Consider the following 13,669-nt stretch of genomic DNA (forward strand, 5'->3'; position numbering starts at 1 on the left):
ACTTCACTTTTCTAAAACACAAAATTGTTAATTCTAAGTTTGTACAAGGATTTAGCAATGAAATGCTTCAGGGATAACTTGTTTTCAGTGGGGAACTATGCATACAAATGGATGGAGCCAAATCCCTGCAAAGGACATGGACAGGATCATGGAAGCAGATGAACTACAATTTCCCATGCACTAGAATTCACAATAAGGCCAGAAGCAAAATGAGCACAACCAGAAAGTATTTTAAGAGCCAGGACTGAGTGATGGGAGAAAGCTGTGTACTTTCCTTGTGTACCTGTAATCGCTTCTGAGATCTTTCTGAAGAGAGGTATGTGTTGATCTTTCTGAGAAATAGAACACTAATTTAAATATTCATTGTATAATCAAGGTAAGGAATCTTGGAATACTATTTGAAAAAAGCACTATAGGGTTGTACAGAGTGCAAAAGACGAGAGGACAGTGATGAAGACCAGAAGCAAAACCTGCTAATGCTGTTTGAAATAAAAGTGGGTTTAATTTTAAGGATAAAATTTGACAGCCTAGAAATTATCAAGCCAAAGTAAGCATTTCCCAGGAACACAATTTCGGCTTGGACTCCACACTGCAATGTTAGCTCAGGTATCTATTGCAGCATATCCTCTTGTAATTCAGCAAAATCTCACAGGGTAAAGAGGTAAATTCACCTGAAACACTTGTGGGTCAAAGGAAGGGTGAGTGAAACACAACTCCATGTGCAAACACAGAGGAACAGGTTGCAGAAGGCTGGAACAACAGATGGTTGTTAAAGGGATGAGAAGAGCTTCGCTAACAGTTACCACGAATCAGAAATACCTTGTACCCCGGTAATGTTGGGCCTGTGGGCAACAGTAAAACCGGGGTTTGGTTTCTCATGACGTGAAGGATTATGCACCCACACAAAGCAGCCTCTGCCCCGACAAGTGCACGGTGCAATTGTTGTCCAAACACATCCCACTTCCTCGCCACGGCTGACTCAGAGCTGCTTCTGAGAAACTCCCAGAGGAACATTTTCTTGTGGAGTAAGAAGCAGACGTGGATGATTTTTTCCTGGCCTCCATTTTGAGGGGCGAGGGAAGGGCGGCATCCCTCTGGGTACCCGCATAACGGGGGGATGGAGGTGAGGTGTTTTTCCAGGGGATCCGCCTGGCAGCGGCCGGCGGAGGGAAGCAGGGAGCAGGCAAGCAGAGGGCAGTGTAAGCACATGGACGCAGCGCCGGGAATACCCGAGAAAGGAACACGAGCACTGGGAGCTGCACAGGGCGGTGGGGGGTGGTGGTTCCTGGCGGTCATTCCCGGGGGTCATTCCCGGTCCCTCCGCACCGGGCCTGGCTGTGAAAGGCAGATTTACATCACGCCTTCGTTCAAAAAAAAAAAAAAACCTCAACAGAATTAACTCTAAGTTTGGGTAAGGGTTTAGCAATGAGATGCTTCAGGGATGATAACTTGTTTTCTCAATGGGGAGTTCTGCGTGCAAAAAAACTGATTATACAGGATGGAGCCAAACCCCTTGCCAAGGGTATTGACAAGGATCATGGAAGCAGATGAACCATAATTTCCCATTGCATGCACTAGAATTCGCAGTTCAAGGCCAGGAGCAAAACGAGCACAAGCAGAGAGTGTTCCACGAGCCAGGAGGAAAAGAAGAAGAATTAGGAGAAGGAGGAGGAAGAAGATGAGGAAGAAGAATTGGAAGAGGAGGATGAAGAAGGAGGAGGAAGATGAGGGCTGGGAAGAGCAGGAGGATGCTCGTACCCCCTACGGCTCCATCCGGGCACGGGATGACGTCATCGCCCCAGCACCCTGTGCCCCTCCGCACGCGCCCGGTCCAGCCAATGAGAGCGGGGCGCGCCGCCGCAAAGCCTCCTGGGGGCTGTAGTCCCGCCCCGCCCCGCCCCGCAGCTGCGCGTCCTCGCCGCGACCGGGGCAGCGCCCCGCCCCCCGCCCCCTTTGTGGGCGGGGCCAGACGGCCCCACCGGCCAATGGCGAGGCGGGTCAGGGTTCGGCGGGCGGGCGGCGCGGCCAATGGGCGCGGGCGGGCGGTGGAGGGGGCGTGGCCGGCGGTGTTTTGTTCGGTTGCCATTGAGCCGCCCGGGCCATAACGCGCGGGGGAGGCGGCGCGGCCGCGCAGGTACCGCCGGTGCCGCGGGGAGGGCGAGTATGGGGCACGGGGCGGGGGGGGCAGTTCGGCGAGCGCGGCCGGTGGGTGCCGACAGCCGCCCGGGTGACGGGTAACAGCCCTGTCGGCAACAGCCGGACGGGTAACAGGTAACAATTAACAGGTAACAGCCCCGCAGGTACCAGCCAGCCAGGCGGCAGTGCCGGGCGGAGGGGAGGCGGCCCAGCCGACCCCGAACCCGCTCGCAGAGCCCCCTTGGGCACCGCGCAGCTCCGGGCGGGCAGGGCGGCGAGCGCGGCCCGGGGGGACCCTGCGGGGCGGGGGTGTCACCCCGGGGCTGCGCGTCCGCGCTGCCGCGGAGCTGCGGGCCGCCCGTCCCTTCCGCTGCATCGGTAAAGCGGCGTGGATGTTGGATATTCTCTTCTTGTTGTCGGCGCTCGGCGCGGGCCGCGCTCCCCCCGCACGGCCGGGGCTGCTGCCGAGAGCTGGAGGCGGCGGCGGCCCCGCCGGGAGGGAGTAAACCCCAACCCCCCTCCCCCCCAAAAAAAACCCCAAAAAAACCCCAACTTATCAGGTTTAATGGTGCCGCTCGGGGCGGGATCCGGGCACTCGGGTGGGACACACGGCCGTGTGTCCCAGGGCCCGGCCTGCCCCGGCCGTGCGGGGAAGGGAAGGGATGGCATGGGAAGGGATGGTACGATCTCCGTACCCGGCGGGGCTCGGACATTCCTTTGTGCCGCTGCCCTGCACTCACATGTCTGCAGGCACGTCCCCCCGCGATTTTGAGGCGATTCCCCCCCCCCTCTGGCTCAAGGATAGAGTTACCTCCGACTAGGTGCATGTTTTCCCACAATAGCCGCCTTCCATAGTGGTCATTGAATGGGAGCGGAGGTTGTTTTCTTCCTTCCCCTCGCCCCTCAAGCAGTAGGAAAGTTGATTCTAGTTTATGGCCCCCGAAGTGTAAGGACCAGTTGGGCTCAGTGAGCGAGTGAATGGGCTCATTGTGCCATTCCAGCTTTTCTAAGGGCAGTAACGTGGCTTTGTTCTGGTTATTTGGCTTATTAAATGTTTTCTGGCCTGCAAGAAGGCTGAATAGAAACGTGGTCTTGAGATTCTGGGTGCTCTTTCGGGAGGTCGCTTTAGGTCTTGTGGAGGATCCTCAGGGTTGGCCTTGAGTCAGGGATCTGAACTCCCGGGGTCGGGATCGGCAAGTTCATGTGTTTTCCCCTTTGGGGAAATGACATCTCCACCACAGGGTTCAGAAACCAGAAACTGGGCTTTGGAGCAGCACCTCACCTTTGGGGTTGCAGGGCTGAGAGGAGCTGGGTGGTTCAGAACCAAGAAGTCCCTGAGTTGTAATGTGCATACCCAGTCCTAGGCCTTGGGATCAGTTGAGCCAGCTGGTCAAATCCATTTTCTGGTTCGCTGTGCTTACATTAAAATTAGCTCCTGAGAACAGTTATTTTACAGCCTTTACTGTTGCACTGGCTCATGTTCATATGCCTGACTGATAGGAAATATTTTTGTCAAAACCGTTACTGGCAAGAACCAGTGAGTTTGTGTATCTTGTGGCAAGCTGAAACATCTCTGGATGTGTTCTAATTGTGAAGAGTCTGCTTGCTTCGAGTCTGGCTTATGAAACCCGGAGTGCAATGTTTGCTGAATAGCACAAACTTTCCTGATAAAGCATGTGACTTGATCTGGTTTTATTGGAGGTGCAGGGTATGTGTTCAAGCCCAAAGAGCTTGTATGCCTCTGAAAATGCCTGGAAGAGTTGCTCTCGGAGTCAGAAGGCTAAATCATACATTTCAAGTACACCTTAATAAGCTGGTGGAACTCCTAACTAGAAAATATGTTTACTGCTCATTCATTTTGAATTTCTGGGAAATACTGTTGATATTAATGTCTGCTATTTTTAATTATCCCTATTTTTTGCATCAGTAGCAAGATGTTATTCTTCATCACATGGAAGTACATGCTGCCTGTTAGACAGACTTAAAATACTGATCTTAAAATACTATCATCCCCCTAATGATATGATATGCTTTTGGGATGTTCCTGTGGTAATCTGGCAGTCCTCTAGTGGCCTTTACCTGCCAGTGCGTAGCCCATAGTTATTGTCTCTTTAACTGGAGAATTAAAGTTGATTCAGTAATTGTAAAAGGATATTTTAAATGTGGGAAAGTTGAATTTCCCTACTTCCTTTTGAAAAGCTATTTTTCTGCAGGGTACTATGATTCAGTAGAATGAGGAGGCTGAAAGGAGAATTATTTATATTTGCAACCATTGTGCTAAACTTTGGTAGTAGAGGTATAAAACTATATGGTGGACAGATAAACTGGAAGCCTGACTGTACTGAGAAGACTGCAATTTATTGCATGGATTGCTTTATTTAAAACAAAACCTTGAAGGATTTATTCTTTCCTTTAGGAATTCCTTGAGAGTCTGGTAGCCATTACTGTGGCTCCCTTTTTTAAGTTCCTTCTTTTCCCTTCTCTGTTCTTTCTCCCCCTTCCTCTGTTGCCTCCCCCCAATCTACATTCCTTTGTGTTAACAGTGATGATGGCAGTTCTAGTCACCTCCTGTGGTTTGATAGATTATTCCCTTTAGAAACATGGTGTACTTAAAACTTTCCAAACACAATTCTTTCCTCACTCCTCCACTTTTTGGTGCTGGCTTTGAGTTCTATTCTAAGAATTTGTCCTCTCTGGTTCTGCTTTGAGTATTCTTAAATGCTAGCAAGAAGTCTGGTTAAACCTTTAGTGGAAAATCTTAGTATTTATGTTATGATTTACATTTCTTTTTGTGTATGTTTATGGTCATAGTATAAACAGAAATGTTGCCTTTTGGCAACAATGAGTTTCTCTCTCCCCTGCAAGCTCACAGGTTTTGTGCTTTCTTTTCAGACAAAACTTTGTTTGCTTTAAACTTTCATTTTTATTTTTATGAAATAAACTTCTTGGACTATTTTTAGATTAGTACATTCTTGAGATCTGATTCGTTATGTAAGAATGATCTTGCAGGTAAATGTTCATAGGACTTTGTCTTTGGTCTTACACAATCTACATATAAACTTAAATTTTGAAATAGAGTACCTGCAACTTTTATTGTAGATATTGTAACCAACATAATCTTACTGGGGAGGGTGAAACTACTCACAGAAACCTGTGAAGGGCTTTATGAGCACTCTTGAAGAAGGGGTTAATGAGCAGAAGCAAGCCCTGTTCATTAATTCTAAGGAAGAAATTCATTGCTAGGAAAACAGGTACTTGAAATCAGGGCAGTATCTGATACTTTCTTGGTAGGTAAGTTTCAATCTCTTGACTCTCTACATCTGCAAGGGAGCTATTTATGTTGACAACGTATTTTTTTGTATATTATAAAGTTTGTGTCCTCAAGGTCTTAGCACTGAAATATTGCAGTCCAGTGATAGATACAGAGTCTGTATAAAAAAAAAAATCTTCACTTTGTTGGTTTCTCTGAACTGTAAACACTCTGTTAGGGGATGGAGACAGTCATATTTTCCGAAAAATGGTTTTCTTTAAGGATTTTCTTATCCCTCAAGAGGAGGTCTGTAAAAATAAAGGGGGGGGAAGTGGCATAATTTTAATTCCTTTCTAGGCTGCTCTACAAATTTTTCTGTGATCCAACTGGATATTGTGGTACTGTTGAGTATAGAAAAATCAAGGTAACTGTCAGCTCTTTAATATAGCCATTTCTACATTTTGTGCTGTTGTGGCTTTTTTGTTTGGTCAGTTTGGGGAATAGTGTCATCAACAAGCTGGCAAGAAGCTGCTCAGCTAACTGCTAATGCTTTGCAGTAGGCGTAAATAACTTCTGAAGGCCATGTTTCTGCTAATTTTTAGGTTGAGGGGAGGAAGTAGGCAGGGTTGTTACTAAATACATTATCTGGGTTATGGCTCTCAGTTTACTGACAGCACTATATTTTTTTTAAGCAAGCAGTTGAATATTGTGCTTTAGATAATATAAACTGTTTCAATTAGGAAATTTACTGAGTTATAAAACCAAAACTAATATAATTTGCTTTCCACTATCTGAACTTGATTGTATTTTAGTGAAATTCTTGCTGTCACATTTTGCTTGTTGGATATTAACAGTAAGATCAAGGCTTCTGATTACCTAATGTTAGCATTGCTGCTCTAAATTTGATATGACAACATTGTTTTAAGTTCCTGTGAAAATTAAGCTGTAGGAAAATGTTGGGAAAAATTCTGTCAATAATATATCAAATATATCAAAGTGCAGGCCCAGAGCTTTGGACATCCAGGGCCAGTGATGGAAGCTGCTCTTCAATGTGTGTGTGTCTGTCTGTACAGATAGAGATAAGAGTGTGAAATCAAACAGTATTTTTGCTTAGGGCTGTCGTATTACAAATGTCATTTGCAAAACTGACTCAGTATACCAAGACCTACATGTCATTGTGGGGAAGGCATCTGAGATGGAAAAAAGCTGTTCCTGCATTTGCTGAGCTTTAAAATTGGAACCCAGCTGGTACAGGAAATAGTTGAAGAAATAGCTGCAGCACCACTGTCTATACCTTTACTTCTGTGCTTTAGCCTCAGCTCTGTGATGCTGGAAGATAGGATCTGAATTCCTTTTTTTTCTGAAGAATACTTGTTTTTCCTTACCATTCCCCTCATCCAGCTAGCCTTGACAGCTGTCTTACTTTTTTTTTTTTTATTCACTTTTCTTGGGTTATGAAAGATCACATTTTTAATTTGTCGATTTCTACATTAAAGTTAAGGGGGGTTAATGTTAAAAATGAAGGAAAACCTTTACTGTCCTCATAAGACCTCATACAGCAGGGCTGAGGCTTCTCTTCTACTGTCGCCTCCCCTTGAGCCATGAATGGGAATAATAGGAACTTCTGTTGGTGTTATATTAACTTTAGGTCCCTAATTTGCATCTCAAATAACATTGTGAACAGCATTAATGCCTTCGAGGGCTTTGGGAGGTTTTTTAATTTGTAGGGTAAATGTATTTTTTAACCTAATTGGGCAGTTCATATTATTATTGCAGCATGTTTAATTTTTGCTCTGTGCAGCTCTTGTTAATGTCAGTGGCCCTAAATCATTCCTTCAGTGCTGTGCACATATGTTATGTTTCACCTTCTTAATTGTGGCTTTAGATTTTTGTCTTAGTAAAGTATTCCTCTATTTCATACAGTTACTGCTGGATACTGTGTGATATTTTTGTTCTTTATTCTACCCTCCAAAGTTCGTGTATAGTGAAAATTCTTGTCTTAAGGGTACTGTTTTCTCTAACTTTCTGTGCTTTCCTAATGAAAAATGCACTTTCTGTCTTCCTTCAAGGTTTCTGTTGATCTGACCTCTTTTGGTTTTAGACGGGGGTTTATCATGTTTAAGGAAGGGTGCAAGTGACGAGAACTGTGTGTCATTAGGATCTGTAAAACCTTATTGCTTTATCAGCTTCTACTGTCCAAAAGTAGCATGCAGAATATGGAAAAGGTTAAAGTTTGGAGGCTCATGTGTGTGATGTAGGTTATGAATCAGCAGAACTATGGAAATACAGTTGAGGCAGGATGGATCTGGATCTGTGGGGTTCTGCCTCTTGCAGCTCAGCATTTCTTAGTCAACACGTAGGTGGCCACTGAGATTGCAGGTGCGTTTTGTATCACATTATGAACCAGTCTTGTTTTCATAACATAAGAGACTTCTGATCTATGGGCAGTTTTGAGGGTGTGATTTATTTGTTTTTAACTGCTGGCCTCTATTTAGATACGTAGGATCTATTGGTATGTCTGTATAGTGTTTTTGATTAACTGACAGTTACAATTTCAATCTTAGTTAAAAAAAAAAGGAACCTCTTTGTTCAGTTGTCCCAAAGTGATAGTAGTGACAAATAATAATTCATTAAGCCCTATTTGGAATGGGGGTAGTGGTGTGTAAGCGTGCCCCAAGACTACTGCTGTGCTTCAGAGCCTAATTTGATGCAGTATTTAGTAAGTGAGAGAAGAGAGGAGTAATGAAAACAGCATTCAAGAACTACTTACTTGAATTGGCTAAAATACAGTGTGTGTTTCTTCTAGTGGGAAAGGGGAAAGGAGCAAGTACCTGGCACTTCATCTTTTCATTTCTTAGGAGTGATGAAATGAAACAACGAAGTTGCACCTTGATGAATTTGAGAAGTGTGAGTAACGTGGAGGCTAAACTGAAGGGCTGTTGCCTGCTGTAAGGGGCTACCAAAGGTTAAGACACAGCACCAGTGTCGGTGATGAGGAGATTGTGCTGGCACTGGAACATGTGCCAGCATGTCCCAGTGACAGCCTGTCACTTGGCCTGTTCACTTCCCAGGATGTATGGTGGTCTCCTTGAGCTTGGCTGCATATATACTTGCTGACTTCATCATTTTCTTCCATTAGCACTCCATCCTGACCAGACCTTTCTGGTTCAATATTTGGATAAGAAATTGCTGAGCTCCTGCAGGGTGAGGTGGACTGTCGCTGCTCTTTTCATGTTTCACAAATCAGAAGAATGTCATTTAATAAAGCAGACCAGGACCTGGATAAATACCTGCAGCACCAAACTATTGCAGAGGATGAAAAAGGGTAGTATTTTGTCTTTGGTTTATGCTTTTTAAGTGGCCTATTTATACCTGAGCTCTTAAGAGTTAATTCTCCTGTGCTTTAGTGACTTTAGGTTTTGCAGTTTAAATGTGAACACGTAACAGATTCTCTGTCTGTAACCGACGCTCTCTGCTTCAACTCCCCGTCTGTAAAATCCTGCATGGTTTAGTTTTTGATTTGGATTATTTGGTTTGCATGCAGCACTTCACATCCTCAGGAAGTCCTAACCAAGCCTAAGGCAATGGTTGTAAAAGCAAAAGGTGTGTGCATATGTTTGTGTGACAGTGCTTTGACACCACAGCGGTGAAAGCCATTACATCACCCTGCTGGGTTGTTAGGAGGCAAAGCACGCTCGTCTCTGGTCAGAAGAAAAATACAGCAGGATACTGCAATATTGTTGGAACTTGCATACTACCACGGGAAATGATTGGAGTGGATTTATTTCTCTGTGAAGAAGGTATGAGGCAGGTGTTAACCTTTTTTTTTTTTTGGTGTAGTAAAATAAGCTGGATATGCAAATCCTGACGTTTTAATTTGAAAAATCAGAAAAGTAACTTCTAGCTTGTTGAAACTAAACACACACCTTAGGAGGATAAGCAAAAACATTGTAGTGGCTTGAAATTGAGTTAGTAATTTAAATTAAAAAAAAAAAAGTAGGACTGCAAAACGTGTAGGCTGGGTGTGAGGCCCCTGCCCCATGCTGGTATTGCACATTTAATGTGATTCATAACAGAGGCTTGAGCAGCTCTTCTTTCTACTCAGTCCAGTGCTTTGCTGTCTTCAGCATTAAAACTTGTTCTGAGTATGGAACCAGACATCTTCCTTACTGCAGGTCAGGCTCATTGCCTAATTCCCTGGGCATAAGGGACAGCTATTCTTTCCCCTGTAGTAAGTAATCTTTTAAAAATATTTGGACCGTCCTTTGGCATGTTCCTGTTTCCTTGTGTCTTGCCCTCCGCCCTGCAGCCTTGTGATACTTTTGGCCTAAATAAAACTGGTGTATTCAGGTCTTCCTGAGAGGTCATGTTTTTTTCAACTCTAATAATTTTTTTCCTTCTCTTAGGTTAGTTCACATCAGGCTTTGAGCATGGTGCTTAAAGCCCAAGTTTGTACTACAGCTGAGGCTTTCCTGAGCTGAGTGGAGTAAAAAGACTGCTTCATGTGCCCTGGAGCTGATATTCCTGTTTATGCATCCCCATACATTTGACTTTCTTACATCAGCTTAACACTTGTTTCAAGGTCAGTCTGTTGATCCAATCGAGCCCACAGCTTTCTTCTGAAGAATTTGCCTTCCTGTTTGTTCATTTAATCCTGCCTGAGCGCACCTCTCAGAACTCAGTTGTATCCTGTTACTTGCAGAACAGTTTTTCAACTTGTCAGAGTTTTATATAGAATTTTAAGGCTGTCTTGCAGTTCTTCCTGCCTTTCTCCTACTTGTAACAAGCCTGCTCTGCCAGCAGCAGATCATGGGAAGCACAGAAATGGAACTGAGCTGTGTTCCTGTGTGGTGTGTTCCCCTGCTCTCCAGTGGTAACTGCTCTCTGGGTATGGTTGTCCCCCAGGTGTTCCATTCACTGTAGAGCCTTTGCTTACCTCCCAACAACAGAAGTCTGTAAACCTTGGGTATATGATCTCACATGTTCTCTCCTGTCTCTAAAGCCTGTTACTCTGATGTCCAAGTGAACCAGGTGGGTGCTGAGCACCTCCTTTTTGCTTTTCAGTGCTCACAGAAGGTTCCCACCCTCCCCAGAGATTCTGTGGAATGTGGGGAATTGGAGACCAGTCACATGAATTTTGACCTTTTTCTGAAGGCAGGCATGGAATGAAGGCAGACCTAACCTCAGAAACTGATATCCAGACTTTTCTTTTGGAAAAAAAGCATGTCCTTTTCCTGTCTATATTGAAATATATCACATAACACTCAAAATCTAGTACTTTGCCAATAATTTCAGGTGTTAGAGTGACTGAAGTCATCTGTGGCTAGGGTTCTTTTAAGCTCTCCATTCATGAGACGAAATTGCTCTTGCATTGCAAGCTATATGTTGAAGGATAAGCTCTGCTACTTGGAACAACTTTTCTTTAGGGTATTTTTCTTGAATTTGTGTTTGTAAGTATTTGTTGACATCTCTCCAGGTGCAATTTTCTCTCTTTGAAATCTTAGTTCTCATGTCATCTCCCCTGCCGAACTTGATTCACGTAATGAATCTTGTGCTGCATGGAAATGGATTTCTCCAAGCCCTGTCTCTGTTGGGGTTGTTTGACACAGTTTTGTAAGTATTATTTGTTGTTGCTTCTCCAGCACCTCTCCCTGTACACTTTCAAGCTACTTTGCATCTCCACCATTCAGTAATTTCCTTAGACTTGCTCTAATCTTATGCCTTATATATGGTTTCTGAATATGTAACAGTTTATTCTCATCACACAGGTGTATTTGAGTGTAGTAAAAGTTTTGTTATGCCTGGCTACAAGATGGAATAGTGAATCTTCTAACCATCCGTTCCACTGTGTGCTCTGAGGAGATGGATGTCTGTCCTTTGAAATCATGCTGCAGTGTTAAATTGAGCAGAAGTTTAGAAAGTCTGATAATCCTTCTCTAAAGATGTTGGATGTTTGCTAGCTGGGATTACCTCAGTGATCACTTGGAACCCACAATATGTTGCCAGAAAAGTAAGGCAGCATCACCTGGTGTTGAGAAGTGACAGGCGATGTGGATGGTGAAATGTGTATTGAGTGTACTCTAGGATGTTAATACTTGTTTTTAAGTATAGGGAGAGCGATGTTCAGAAAAGCTCTTTTGGGAGTGGGTTAATACTTGGTTGTGGCAGATGTTTCTGTATTAAGTATGATACTCAATTTTTACTAATATAGTTGGTTGCAAAATACTGCATGTCCTTGAGACTAAACTTTATAGTCCTGTTAAATACAGCCTTAACCTTTGGAACTAGTTTGGGGGACACACCTTCCTTTCACCCTTTTCTCACTTGAGCACAAGCTGATCAAACAAAACCTAACCTATTTCTGAATTCTAAACTAGTTATTGAACTAAGTGTTGAACTGAGCCAAACTGAAATGAAGTAAATGCCTGTGGCACCTGCAGAAAAGGCTGCAGCTGTCAAAAGCTTGTTTATCACTTCAGTACTTCTTGGGTCCAGGTGCTCATCCAGTGACTTCCCCTGCTGCAGTGGTTTGTTTCAGATCTTCAACAGAAAAGATGTTACTGCTTCGTGCAGACTGTAGTGTGCTTAACGTTTGCACGTGTGAAGATGCCAGGAACCCAGATGTAATTTCAGAAGCTTATTTTAAAGGAAATTTAGATAAAAGTACGTTTTTTGTCAGCACTGAAAGATTATTTGAATGACTTGAGTTTTCAGGTGAAGAGCTGAAAGGACACACTTGCATCTCTTACTGTTGACTTCATCAGATCTTAACTGTTTTGTCCTTCAACCTGGTTACCAAAGCTGATCTTATCAGAATGTTGTCATCTGCAAAGGTAACTGCCCAAGTGGGAGGACATGGATTTCCCTTCCAAACACTCATGATTCTGTCCTCTCTTGCACTGTTGCTTTCTGTGGATGTTGCGAGCTGAGCTTGCCAAGTGACTTACCTGACGGCATTTAAAGCTGCTAAATTTCTGTCCCAGTCAGTGAAGATTAAAACTAAAGGCCTTCCTCAACACTCATTTTTTCACCTGGCATTTTTGTGCTCAAATAAAATAGTTATTTTGCCTTATACTGACTGAAGTGTGGTCCACAGTACTAGTGTGCTGATTGGCACCTTGTGCCTGGTCGCCTCCCATACAAGGGAATGGGTTTGCATTAAGGCTTCATAGCCTGTCCTCCATGAGTAAACTCCTCTGTGATTTGGAGTTCTAGTAACTTCTATGAAGCCACTTTGGCAAGTGAATCTTTCTTCAGAACTTGCTTGTAGGATTAATAAGTCATTCGTTAAACATCTGATAGTGCTGAGGTAGCACACAGGGAAAATACTGAGCTTTTCCATCATGCAGAAGGTTGTCTTTCAGTATTTAAAGAAAAAAAATCCTACTAATGTAACTAAAACAGTTCACTGTTGGTTTTTATTCTGATTGAACATAGTTGTCTTCTCTTATATGGTGTAACTTTGTTTGCCTCGTGATTTCTTTTAGTTGATGTAATTGTTACAAATACTTTTTCTAAATACCTAGTGCAACGTGTACCCCTTAGTCTGTGTCTTGACATGTAGCACAGCCTGTCCTGAATCCAGCTGTTCAGTGTGCTGCTGATGGCTGAATGCATAGTGAGAAAGTAGCTGTTTTGCTTTTGAAACGGTCTGGTGAACTAGTAAGAGGTGCATAGCTCAACTGAACTAATTTTTATTGAAGTACCTTAATGCAACTGGCAAGAGGGATGTCCCTGGTGACACTTAAAGTAATATCTGAAAGCACACACAGTATTGACATGTGTGCACTGCTTTTGTCTTTGAAATTTCCTTTGGTTATTTTGATGGACTTTAATTTGTGGTCTGCTCATACTTGGGGCATTTCTGGACTGTTACTGAGGGCTCGTGTAGTTAGAGCAGTTTCTGTGTAGTACAGGTCTCTTCAGAGACTTCAGCATTCAAAGTCCCATGGTATGTGTGAAACAGAAGTTGGACACCAACAAATAATTGATAGGAACTGTAGCTTTAGCAAAGTGAGGAGCAACAACAAGAAATTCTTCAAAGTTTACCATTCAGTTTTGGTATTTGTGGTGTGATAGCTGAGACCTCTTTATCTTAAACAAAATTTTTGCTACTTGAAAGCTGTGCAGTGTTGTAAGCTTTATTTTCTGAATTCTAATGGATTTGATGACTAGATGGGAGTGGTAAAACTTGAGGTCTTTCAGTGTGTCAGCTCTCAAGGTGGTGTCTCCTGCCAGATGTACTTGGGTTTCTACAGTAACAAATTACAGATGGTCAACCAT

At 43.7% G+C, this 13,669-nt stretch overlaps 1 protein-coding gene across 3 annotated transcripts in view; it reads left to right on the forward strand.

Annotated features, from left to right (window-relative positions):
* Positions 1-2,184: 2,184 nt before the first annotated feature.
* The window catches only part of FAM53A (family with sequence similarity 53 member A), a 70,720-nt gene continuing 59,235 nt past the window's right edge, over positions 2,185-13,669 (forward strand). For all 3 annotated transcript variants that reach the window (XM_027699877.1, XM_027699878.1, XM_027699879.1), the window contains exon 1: positions 2,185-2,285. The gene's annotated coding sequence lies outside the window, so the exon portion shown is untranslated. The remainder of the gene's footprint in view (positions 2,286-13,669) is intronic.

This window comes from Neopelma chrysocephalum, unplaced genomic scaffold (genome assembly GCF_003984885.1).
Source record: "Neopelma chrysocephalum unplaced genomic scaffold, ASM398488v2 Primary Assembly neopelma1_142, whole genome shotgun sequence".
Lineage (NCBI taxonomy): Eukaryota > Metazoa > Chordata > Aves > Passeriformes > Pipridae > Neopelma > Neopelma chrysocephalum.